This window comes from Copadichromis virginalis, linkage group LG9 (assembly GCF_057382275.1).
Source record: "Copadichromis virginalis isolate Kocher_CV1m ecotype Utaka linkage group LG9, C_Virginalis_male_GT1.1, whole genome shotgun sequence".
Lineage (NCBI taxonomy): Eukaryota > Metazoa > Chordata > Actinopteri > Cichliformes > Cichlidae > Copadichromis > Copadichromis virginalis.
In genome coordinates this window covers 3,413,571-3,425,788 of record NC_140626.1, presented here as the reverse complement: position 1 = coordinate 3,425,788, position 12,218 = coordinate 3,413,571, and the positions used below count along the sequence as shown (strand labels likewise).

At 42.8% G+C, this 12,218-nt stretch overlaps 1 long non-coding RNA gene across 1 annotated transcript; it reads right to left on the bottom strand.

Moving 5' to 3' along the window:
- Nucleotides 1-10,720: 10,720 nt before the first annotated feature.
- LOC146701119 (uncharacterized) lies at nucleotides 10,721-12,004 on the bottom strand. The gene is made up of 3 exons (XR_014922346.1): nucleotides 11,907-12,004; nucleotides 10,986-11,057; nucleotides 10,721-10,817 (listed from the first exon to the last, which is right to left on the bottom strand). It is a non-coding gene; the product is annotated as an uncharacterized LOC146701119 (long non-coding RNA).
- Between the last annotated feature and the right edge of the window lie 214 nt (nucleotides 12,005-12,218).

The window sequence follows — 12,218 nt, the reverse complement described above, 5'->3', positions numbered from 1 at the left end:
ACATCGGTCATTGTAAGTGCCATTTATATTCCACCACAAGCGGACACGGTCACCACCTTATGCGAGCTGCATGAGGCACTCACACAGCACCAGACACAACACCGGGACGCTGCGCTTATTGTGACGGGGGACTATAATAGCGCCAACCTCAAACGCGCAGCGCCGAACTTTTATCAACACATCACCTGCCCCACCAGAGGTGAAAGGACACTGGACCACTGCTACACTGCGGTCAAGGACGGCTACAAGGCACAATCCCGCCCTCCTTTTGGCAAATCTGATCACGCCGCCATCTTCCTCATCCCAAAATACAAACAAAGGCTGAAACAGGAAGTTCCGGTTCAGAGGAAGGTCGCGCGCTGGACGGATCAATTGGTGGCCGCGTTACAGGACGCACTCGATGACGCAGACTGGGGCATGTTCAGAAACAGCTCCGATGATGATGTCAACGTGTTTACGGAAGCGGTTGTGGGATTCATCGGGAAACTAGTGGATGATACCGTGGAGACAAAGACTATCACAACGTTTCCCAACCAGAAGCCGTGGGTGGATAAAACCATCCGCGACGCTCTGAGATCCCGCACCGCTGCCTACAACACGGGACTCACGACGGGGGACATGGACCCGTACAAAGCCGCGTCATATAACGTGCTGAGGGCGGTGAAAGAGGCGAAGCAGGAAACTAGAGTCACAACTCCAACAGAGTGACTCTAGGAGCCTGTGGCGGGGACTAAGGACAATAACGGACTATAAAGCACCAACAACCGGTATGACGAACGTGGCCGTGACTCTGGCAGACGAGCTGAACACTTTCTATGCTCGCTTCGAGGCTGCAGCTAAGGACTCCAACGATGCTAATGCTAGCGGCGCTAACGGCTGCAGACAGGAAGATACTGCCAGCACCGGAAACGTGCTCGTCATCTCCGAGCATGAAGTAAGGAGAGCCTTCAAGAGAGTGAACACCAGGAAAGCAGCAGGGCCAGACGGCATCCCAGGTCGTATCCTAAGAGACTGCGCATACCAGCTAGCTCCTGTGTTCACTGAGATATTCAACATCTCTTTATCTCAGTCGGTGATCCCCACATGCTTCAAAGAGTCCATCATTGTCCCTGTCCCGAAGAAACCCCACCCTGCTTCTCTCAATGACTATCGCCCTGTAGCCCTCACCTCAGTAGTGATGAAGTGCTTTGAACGCCTGGTCAGAGACTTCATCATTTCTTCACTACCAGACACACTGGACCCACTACAGTTCGCTTACCGTCCAAATCGTTCCACAGACGATGCCATCTCTCATCTCCTCCACACATCACTCACTCACTTGGACACTAGAAGGGGGAATTATGTTAAAATGCTCTTCATAGACTACAGCTCTGCATTTAACACCATAATTCCCTCCACACTCACCACCAAGCTGGAGCATCTGGGACTCAGCTCATCTATGTGTCAGTGGATCTCCAACTTCCTAACTGGCAGACCACAGGCAGTAAGGATGGGCAGACATGTCTCAGCCTCCACCACTCTCAGCACTGGAGCCCCCCAGGGGTGTGTTCTGAGCCCCCTGCTGTACTCTCTGTACACATATGACTGCGTGGCCACTACCAGCTCCACCACCATCATCAAGTTTGCTGATGACACCGTCGTGGTGGGCCTGATCTCTGATAACGACGAGAGGGCCTACCTGAAGGAGATTAGGAATCTGGAAAACTGGTGCCAGAGGAACAACCTCCTTCTAAACGTCAGTAAGACAAAGGAGCTGATAGTGGACTTCAGCACTAAGCAGGAGAGGAACTACCAGACCCCCGTCATCAACGAGTGCCCAGTGGAGAGAGTGGACAGCTTCAAATACCTCGGAGTTCACATCACGCAGGACCTGTCATGGTCCTGTCACATCAACACCGTGGTGAAAAAGGCCCGTCAGCGTCTCTACCACCTCAGACGCTTGAGAGACTTCCAACTGCCCTCCAAGGTGCTCAGGAACTTTTACTCGTGCACCATAGAGAGCATCCTGACGGGAAACATCTTAACCTGGTTCGGGAACAGCACCATGCAGGACAGACGAGCTCTACAGAGGGTTGTGCGATCAGCTGAGCGCACCATCCGCTCCGAGCTCCCTGACCTGCACTCAATCTACAGCAGGCGGTGCTGGACCAAGGCCAGGAAGATGGTGAAGGACCTCAGCCATCCCAACAACAGACTGTTCTCTCTGTTGAGGTCAGGAAAGCGATTCCGCTCCCTGAAGACCAACACAGAGAGACTGAGGAGGAGCTTCTTCCCGCAGGCGATACGGTCTCTCAATCACACCACCACACAGTACTGACCCACACATATAGTTCTTACACACACACTGGACATTCTTGACTTTGTTTTCACTTCATCACTTAAATCACGCTGCTGTTATTGTGTATATATTTATTTATATTTCTTCATACATTCTTATATAGTTCTATATTGTGTATTTTGTTGTACAGTTATTTTATTTTCAACTTTAATTTATATATTTTATCTTATTCTCCGAGTTAAATTTACCCTTCATTCTAATTTGTGTTGTACAGTTATTTCATTTTTAACCTTAATTTATATTTTATTCCTTCCTGGTTAAATTTACCCTTTTTAATTTTTCATATTTATTTCCTATCTTATTCATAGCCTTTTCCTTTTTTGTTTTCTTTAGGTCACGAGCAGTTGTCTAAGCATTTCACTGCATATCGTACTGTGTATGACTGTGTACGTGACAAATAAAATTTGAATTTGAATTTTCATCAAGCTTGGTTGTCTGTTCTTTGTGTGTTTGATTAAAGAATGTTAGCTACCGCTCACCGCTCGTCTGCAGGCTTTATTTAATGGAAAACTTCCACAACAGGCAAAAAAAAGCTTTTTGCTAAAAAAAAGATTTAGAGCAGAAGTTTTTTGCACTGCATTTTAAAATGAAAACATATTGCATTTATTTAAAATTAAAGACACAGAGCAGAAAGTGTGTTACTGTTTTACATCCACAGACACACAAGAAAAGAAGCAGGCAACATGAGGTCAAGTAATGGCAATTTTATTTGTGTATTTCAGTACATGTATTTAGAGTTTTTAAAAAACAAACAACCATCCCAAGAAGAAGGATGGGGAGAAAGAAAGGTGGAGAGAGGAGGAAGAAACTATCGAGATGCTGCTGGGTCAGTTCTTTCTCAGCAGTCTGCTCCAGAATCCCCTCCTGTCCTCGGCTTGCTTTTCTTTTGCCTTCAGTTCTTTTAAGGTTTTGTTGAGCTGCTCCTCGGCATCTTTAAATTTTTCTTTCAGCTGCTGTTTGGCCAGTTTCACTTTGTGTTTGAGGAGCTCTTTAGCTTCCTTTTTGTGCTTTCGTATTTCTTTAAGTGCGTCTTTGCAGTCTTTCTTGGTCACCACAGAGCCAGTCATGTCTTTCTTGAATGCCTTCACCTCAATTTTCTCTTCTGCAAGTTCTTCTTGCACTTTCATCAGTTCCTTCTTCATGTTTTGAGTGTAACACAACTTTTTTCTTGAGAACTGAGACCTGACAGTTTTTTTGTCTGATACCTGACAAATTTTTTCTTGAGACCTGACGATGTCCTAAAATGTACACCGTATGAATGAGGTCTTCTGCTGCTCTCCTCGGTGTCTGTTCACAGTTTATTGTGAACACGTTGAGAGAAGAGTGAGAGAGTGTTTGGAGAAAAACACCAACTAATCATTAGCTCAGCATGCTGGGAGAAGTTGGAGCAGAAAAGTCTTTTCACTGATAAAAGCTCATTGATCAATGACCATCAGTACCTTTCACGAACAGTTTGGGGAATGGCTGCAATCACAGCATTTGTCAAATAGCTGGTTGTTGATCAATGGTCATGAGAATTTGCATATTAATGATGAAGGAACTGACCTCCCAGCCCATTGTTCCTTCAGTGGTGCTAGTTTCAGTCATTATATAAATGTAGTGTTTATAAGGTTGGAGTCAGCTGAGACTGAAGAAGTCACCTGGATGAGTGATGAACATTTCTCCCACTGAAAACGTCCAGATGAACAGAATCAAACTTTGGGGGATGGTGGAGTTTGGAGAGAGGCATCATGGGGGCTGGAGAGACTTGTGAAGTGGTGATCAGGTATGGGCCCCTGTTATTATGAATGGTGGGGGGCTGAAGGAGTTGAAAGTGTGGGGTGGGGGAGTAACAGGTCTGTCCCTGTTTGTGGAAACCACAGGAGGAGCTGTTCAGGCTGTTGCTGGGTGTGAATTGTTGATGGAGTCTTTAAACTTGTAGTTGCTGTTTTCCAGACTGAAGCAGAGTCGTTAGCTGAAACCTGGTTTTAGAGGTTCACTCAGGACACCTTCTCAGGCTCTTACAGCCTTACCTGTATCACAACAAAGTGTATAAACCCCAATCCACCTTTAACATGGTCCTTCTCCCAAACCTTCAAATAGGACTTTCTGGCCCTGTCATAGTAAAGGGCTGCTTAGAATATTAGAGCCAATGTCACAAAGTTCCTCCTGAAGTATAAGTGAGTGAGAGAGTTTCCTCACTTTGCAGCACAACACGTCTCACAAGATTTCTACAACCAATCAGAGTGAAATTTGTACTTTGTGTTGTCAGATGACCATATGAGACACTTTGACTCTTCGGTGCAGTGTGGAGGTAACAAAGATCTGTTTTGTGTCCCAGCTGATCAACAGGAGGAGAAGAGCAGAGGAACATTTTCAGCCATCTGGACTCAGCTGAGTCACTACAGAGGAAACAATGAGCTCAACACAGGAGGTGAGTGTTAGGTTTTGTATTGTTCATTGCCATTTATGCTTAGAAATATTTACTCATATATGCTTAGAAGTATATAATCATTTGTAGATTGAAAGAATGTCTCATCCTGTAACAAGTCTCTGTAGCATAAGATCACACACCTCCTAGGAGAGGTCGTATCTTCTCTTGCTGATATATGGTTTAGCAAACACACGTATATTTCTTTAAGTATAAGAGCCTTTTGTTCAGATGGAGCCCTAGACTCCTGGCACCAGCCTTTGGGGAGTCTTCACAGGGTCACATCTTGACCTCACACAAATCACACACACACACACATACACACACACACACACACACACGGGTCTATGTGGTATGGAGGGACTATCCTACGTCAATCCGCCCGGTGGTGGTTTAAGTGGACTACCCTTTTCAAAGGACTTAGAGCCAAGGGAGCGAGGTTAAAGTGTTCGAAAAAATCTGAAAAAAATTTGGGTCACTTCAGACCTCATACACTCCCTATAGAAGTCTAGATACACTGATATACATCAACCAGACTCTATTGTGTTTTCTGGAGACATTGTCCACTTGACAACAATGTGTTTTATGAGGTCCAAAAAAACCAATATTGGGTCTTTAAAGGGACAATGATGTAATATTTAAATAGCTCATCATTACCATGAATACACATCTGACAGGACACAGGATTACTGGAACATCATTTTATTAGTGTTCTTGGATCTGAACATTAATTTTAACCATAAATAAAAAAAAGAAATCTATGGACAAAAATGCCCACGCTTCCCACAGAAATATAAAAATATAGAAAACAGAAAAATTAAAAACATTTAAAATGAATTTTAATAGTTTAAAGGTAAATATTAAGGGGAGAAAATATGCATTTATAATTTTTTATTTTAAATATAACCTGTCAAAAAAAAAAACCTAAATAAATTAAATGTAAAAATTATGAAATACAAACTACTTCTGTAATTAACAAGAACTTTTTTTTTCTTTAAACAGAACATCAGTGTTAACAACAATTGGCAATCTGACCAAGATGTAAAACCACATCTGGCTAAACAGTTATTTTAGTTCATTTTTTTCCTGCCTTTTTGCAGTTAATCCTCTGTTTCTTAAGAAATCTCTTATGTTTTGAACTGTTCTTCCTGCCAACACCGGATCTTCTACCAATTTGCAATGACTGCATTCATTTTTGGTGGCTAGTTTCCCTTCGTTTATGTGGTCTTTAAAATGCCTCATCACTGCAGCAACCTCAGCCTTGGACCACATGTTTTTGGGAGCTCTTCGGGAATTGTGGGATTGAGCAGCATTTTTCTCTGGAAGATATATAAAGTAGTAGTAGTTAAAACAAACAAAAAACCAAACAAAAAAAACAAAAAACATTTGCTTGCTAAAAGAATGGATGCTACCCTGTACTAACTTCTGAAATGTGTTGCTACCATCAATATCAAAACGAGCAAAAATTCTCTTTGAAAATTTATCAAATTTCTAAAATGAGACATTTAGTGTTCCGCTGTGAATAAAAGACTGAATAAAAAGTTGAATAAAAGTCTCTTGATGCATGCTCAATCATCCAGGTAAGTAAATCCCAAAACGTTGATTCTGTTAATCTGGACGTAGCATTTTCAGTGGGAGAAACATTTTGTCACTCATCCAAGTGACTTTTTGCCACCACTCTGCAGTTTGCCATATGTTGCAAAGTGATGAAACAATAGACTTCAAGAACCTTAAATCATGGACATTTAACAGAATGGTCTGTGCTTTTAGGTTTTAATTCTGTTGATAAAGCATAATATTCAACTACTGCCCTAATATTTGCTCCTTTCAATACAAACCTTCTATTTTGAGCTCATCCAGTGATTTCCCCTGGATCTGGGAAAGATGTCCTTTTTCCAGTGTTAAAAGCAGTTTGGAAATCTTGGCCAGCTGTGTTGTGGGAACTGGTAATCTGTAGAATTCGCAGTGAACGCGTATATTATGACCCAGGAAATCTGCAACCTGATCAAGTTCGTTGTTTTTCAAATTAAGGACTTGTGAGAGTGTGTCAACATGTTTTCTGAGCTGTGTCGATCTTAGATACTCAGGCTGCTTTGCTCCACACTGGTGTGCATGAACACGCAAGGAGTCCATTCCTCTGTAATGACTCATTGAACGGGGTCTTGCAAAGAGGTAGATATTAGTGGCACAAATACCACAGTCAGGCCTCCTACTAACCAGTAGTGACAGAGCATCCAGCATGCTTGGTGTTAGCAGAACTGGAACATTTCTGTCCCTTTTTCCCATTATTTCTATTCTACAGAAATAGTTACAGAGTCTCTGTTCCATTTCTGAGAGCCCCATGGCAACATCTGTGTGGAGTGCTGTTTTGTCTCTTTCAAGAAAACTTTTGAGGCGCATCTTTGAAACCTCTCCAGAACGTCTTCGGTTGAACACAATGATTTGTGAGAGTGTAACTTGTGCAAGTTGGGCATAATTCTAAGCTGTGGCTTCGTTCTCCAAGCTGCAAAAGGCACTTTCTGCAGATTTTTGAAGGTAGTGATGGAGAATCCGAACATCTTCTGTAAAGGGCAATGTTGATGGCTTGTTAAACTTTGCCTCACTCAATGTGTTCAAGGCACGGTGAGACACCATCTCGGACCATTTGGAGACATACAACTTCTTGAACGCATCAGTGGACTTGATTAGGGCTTCATCCTCTGTCATGAGGGCACGATTATGGATAATGTCAGACATTTTATGCAGTGTATGTCCCAGTTTCAGCGCAAGGCTTGGAGTTTTGTATCACAGTGTCTCTTCATCAAAACCTGAAACTTTCTTTACTGCTTGCACAACTCTCTGGAAATTAGCAGGCTTAATAGCTTCTTCCATGTTATGCACTGAGAATTCTGTGCGCAGACACAACAACAAACGTCCCGCTTCACGAAGCTTCTGTCGTATATAATCATACTTTGTAGGGTCTTGTCCATGTTTATTGTAGAGGGACTGGGCAAACTGAATAACAGTAAAGTCATTTCGCACAGCTGAGGCAATCTCATCTTGTTTCATAACAGCAAGAACCTTCCAGACTCCACTTGACACCTGCGGATAACACTGAGACTCCAGAGTTAAAGCCAGGCCGAGTACTTTGGTTCTTCCAGGTTCTTTATCCGTGTCATCTTTTCGTTTGTTCGGACATCTGCGGACATGTCTCCAAAGATCCTTGCGAACATACATCCCTTGACAATAAAAGCAATGAGCGAACTTTCCCTCTACTGCTTTAATCTTGGGTCTTCTCTTCACTTTCAGTGGTCCCACTCCACCATGCAAAACTGCAGCATTATGCTTAAAATTTCCCTTATTTCTCAATTTCTCTAACAGACTTTTACGCTCGTTTGAGTCTCTAGGCAGGGAAAATGCATGCACAACATCAGGAGCCGTTTTGTGTGTTTTCAGGTGGCGGGAAATTTTAGCTTGTGGTTTGCCACAAAAATAGCAGTAATTTCTTTTACTTAAAGTCATTTTTTCTGATTCAGTTTTGCAAAGCTCACTTTTATCTTGTGGCTTGTCCTTTGTCAAGTTGTGGATTAAATTCGTTGAATCTGATTGTTCATGCGCTCTGGAGATGTCATTTTGGCATAGCAGACCTTTTGATGTGCTTGGCAATAATGAGATGTCGTCATCTGAATCTTCATCATATGACTCTGAATCTGGCACATATTCTTCTTTTGATATGCTGTGGTTGCCATCATCATCGCTTGATATTTGATCCAGAACTGAATGTGGCAATCCATCCTCCCCTGAATATTCAGAAATTTCTTCTTTCTGGAATGTAAGAACAAAAGTTATTTTAATTGATCAATACTTTAGACAGGTAAAAAAATAAACTGAAAAACAAAGTCAAGCCAAATATGAATGGGATACACACCTGTGTTGACTGGTGGCAATTCTGATTTGCCAATTTTGCAAGGCAAGATTTGTGCCAGACCCCTAAACAAACTGAAACACATTTTGATAGACTTAATTTAGCTTTGCAGTTCTATTTAAGTGAAGTAGTTTTTTGTCAAAGCATTGCAGTAATGTCAGATGCTGAAAAAAAAAACCCCAAACTGTTCACACTTAAGGATATTTTAATGACTACACATACACTGCTAATCCCCCCCCCCCCCCAAAAAAAAAGGACATCCCAGATGTGAATGAAGGAATTATTCTTATTAAATACTTTGTTCTTTAGGTAGTTGAATGGCATGAAAGTGTGTAGTTGAATGTGTGTGGCCTCCAGATGCCTGTATGACTTCCCTACAATGCCTGGGCATGCTCGGGATGAGGTGGCGGATGGTCTCCTGAAGGATCTCCTCCAAGACCTGGACTAAAGCATCTGCCAACCCCTGGACAGTTTGTGGTGGATGGAGTGAGACATGATGTCCCAGATGTGCTCAATTGGATTCAGGTCTGGGGAACAGGCGGGCCAGTCCATAGCATCAATGCCTTTGTCATGGAGGAACTGCTGACATACTCCAGCCACATGAGGTCCAGTGTCGTCTCGCATTAGGTGGACCCCAGGGCCAAACGCACCAGCATGTGGTCTCACAAAGGGTCCGAGGACCTCATCTTGTTACCCAATGACAGTCAGGCTCTCTGGCAGGTACAGAAATGCCACCCCTCACCATTACTGACCCACTGCCAATATGATCATGCTGGAGGATGTTGCAGGCAGCAGAACGTTCCCCACGACGACATCTCCAGACTGTCACGTGCTCAGTTTGAACCTCCTTTCAGCTGTGAGGAGCATAGGGTGCCCGTGCCGAAGTTGCCAAACTTTGTGTTTTCTGGCAAATGCCAAGCATCCTGCATGGTGTTGGGCTGCAAGCTCAATCCCCACCTGTGGACGCTGGACCCTCAAGCCACCCTCATGAAGTCAGTTTCTGACCATTTGTGGCCTGTTTGAGGTCATTTTGCAGGGCTCCTCTTGTTCCTCCTTGCACAAAGGTGGAGGTAGCGGTCCTGCTGCTGGATTGTTGTCCTCTTATGGCCTACTCCACATCCAGGTAGCACCTCCATGCTCTGGACACTACACTAACAGACACAGCAAACCTTCTTGCCACAGCTCACATTGATGTGCTACGCTAGATGAGCTGCACTACCTGAGCCACTTGTGTGGGTTGTAGACCGTCTCATGCTACCACTAAAATGAAATCACCGCCACCATTCAAAAGTGACCATAACATCAGCCAGAAAGCATAGGTGCTGAGAAGTGGTCTGTGATCACCACCTGCAGAACCAGTCCTTTATTATGGTGAATTGACTATAATTTCCACTTGTTGTCTACTCTATTTGCAAAACAGCATGTGAAACTGGTTGTCAGTGTTACTTCCTAAGTGAACAGTTTGATTTCAAAGGAGTGTGACTGACTTGGAGTAACATCGCATTGTTTAAGTGTTCCCTTTATTATTTTGAGCAGTTTATGTTATGGAATGGGGAATTGAGGACAATCCCAAGTATACCATTTTTACAAGGTCCTGCACCAATGAGGTAATACTACATTTCTTTAATTAGACGTGACCACCCATTAATTAAAAAGGGAGCAGTGTTCATTTCAGCTAGTCTTAACTTGTTGAACTCTATTAATGCTTTTTACTATACACTGTACCTATTCACTAAATGTCTCACCTTTGCACTTATAGCCAAGCCACTTGAGGGAGGAAACCGGTCCCACACACTGAATGCACTTGTCCAAAGATGATATTGTTGTGCACACCAGACGATGATTGTGAAACTGTTAGCAAAATATTGCAACATTTATTTGTTTTGGACAGTTGGAAAGGTGAGGTGTTTTCAATTCAGTTGCAGATATCAACTAATAAACTTCGTCCATGTAAATCACATCACACCCAGGTGACTGCCAAACACACACACACACAGCATCCATAAAGAATGATGATAGATTAAATTATTAGTTCATTAAGTGGTACACTGGATTATATTTACCCTTTCAGGCTCTGGATGTTTCAGGTCCAGATCATTGTTTGGAAAGCTGTTTGGCTGCGGCTTTAGGCAGCTCACAGTCTTCTGAATCTGGCTGGTCTCAGTCTTCGTGTGTAACAGATAGAAAATGAAGACAAAAGAACAGTAATCTGACAGTTACTAAAAATGCATCACTCAAGAGGATGAATAAACCATTTCACTATCGGCAAATAGCGTAAGGTACACATCGTGCATGAGAAACATTCATTAAAATCTGTCCTAGGTCAATGTTACCTCTTCAAAATCTTGCACTGAAGAAGAATGCATGGCTTCTGAGCCTTGCTGAGGCATTTCTTCATCAAGATCCTGCAACAAAGAAAAGATGGCACAAAGATTAGACCAAGTGCTCTTCTTGCAACTGTACTGGGCAGGCCTGTGCTTCTGTTTTTAATTTGCATGTGTGTGTGTGTGTGGGGGGGGGGGGCTTTCCACTCAAAAAAATACTGGCTACAATAATTAACAACTGATTCCTTTGCAATCATCCATCCTCTTCCACTTATCCTTATCAGGATTGTGGGGTAGCAGGTTTGGGGCCTATACCAGCTACCATAGGGCAGTACAACCTGGACAGATCACCAGTCTAACATGGAAGGACAAGCATTTGCATTCACACCAAAGGGCAGTTTTGAATCACCAGTTAACCTAACCCCATAAGCTACATCTTTGGACTGTGGGAAGAAGCCAGAGTACACAGCCAGAGAGAACCCATGCACTACAGCAGTAAAAAGTGCCTAAAACAAGTTAAGAAGTTGTATAGTACTATCTTAATGTTCAAGCCTGAGTTTCAAAAAATTTCAACATAGAAACAAAGCACATGCAGTCAGTTCTACATGCTGTAGGTCAAACTGTCAAGAAATACGAGAAGACCCCTCCTAAAACCAGAGTGATGTCACCATGAAGCAAACTTTGACGGAGTCCCCCAATAACAGTGTGGTCCTCCTAAGTCACATTTGGGTGGTTAACACACACACACACACACACACTCAGATGTTATACAGACTTGCACTTTGAAACAATGAAAAGGACCTACAAGCCACGGTCCATGTAAATCACATCACACCCAGGTGACTGCCAAACACACACACACAGCATCCATAAAGAATGATGATAGATTAAATTATTAGTTCATTAAGTGGTACACTGGATTATATTTACCCTTTCAGGCTCTGGATGTTTCAGGTCCAGATCATTGTTTGGAAAGCTGTTTGGTTGCGGCTTTAGGCAGCTCACAGTCTTCTGAATCTGGCTGGTCTCAGTCTTCGTGTGTAACAGATAGAAAATGAAAATACAGTGCATTTTTGAAGAGGCTTTTGAAACATTAAATAAACTGTATGAGAAAGATAAGTTTCAAGCTAATGTCTTTAAAATATTCACTGTCATGTATAGAGAATTTAAGGCCCTATGATTAAGAGACAAATAGTCAGTGTGATTTCTTTATTTTTTAAGCCATTGCTAAAGGAGTAAAAC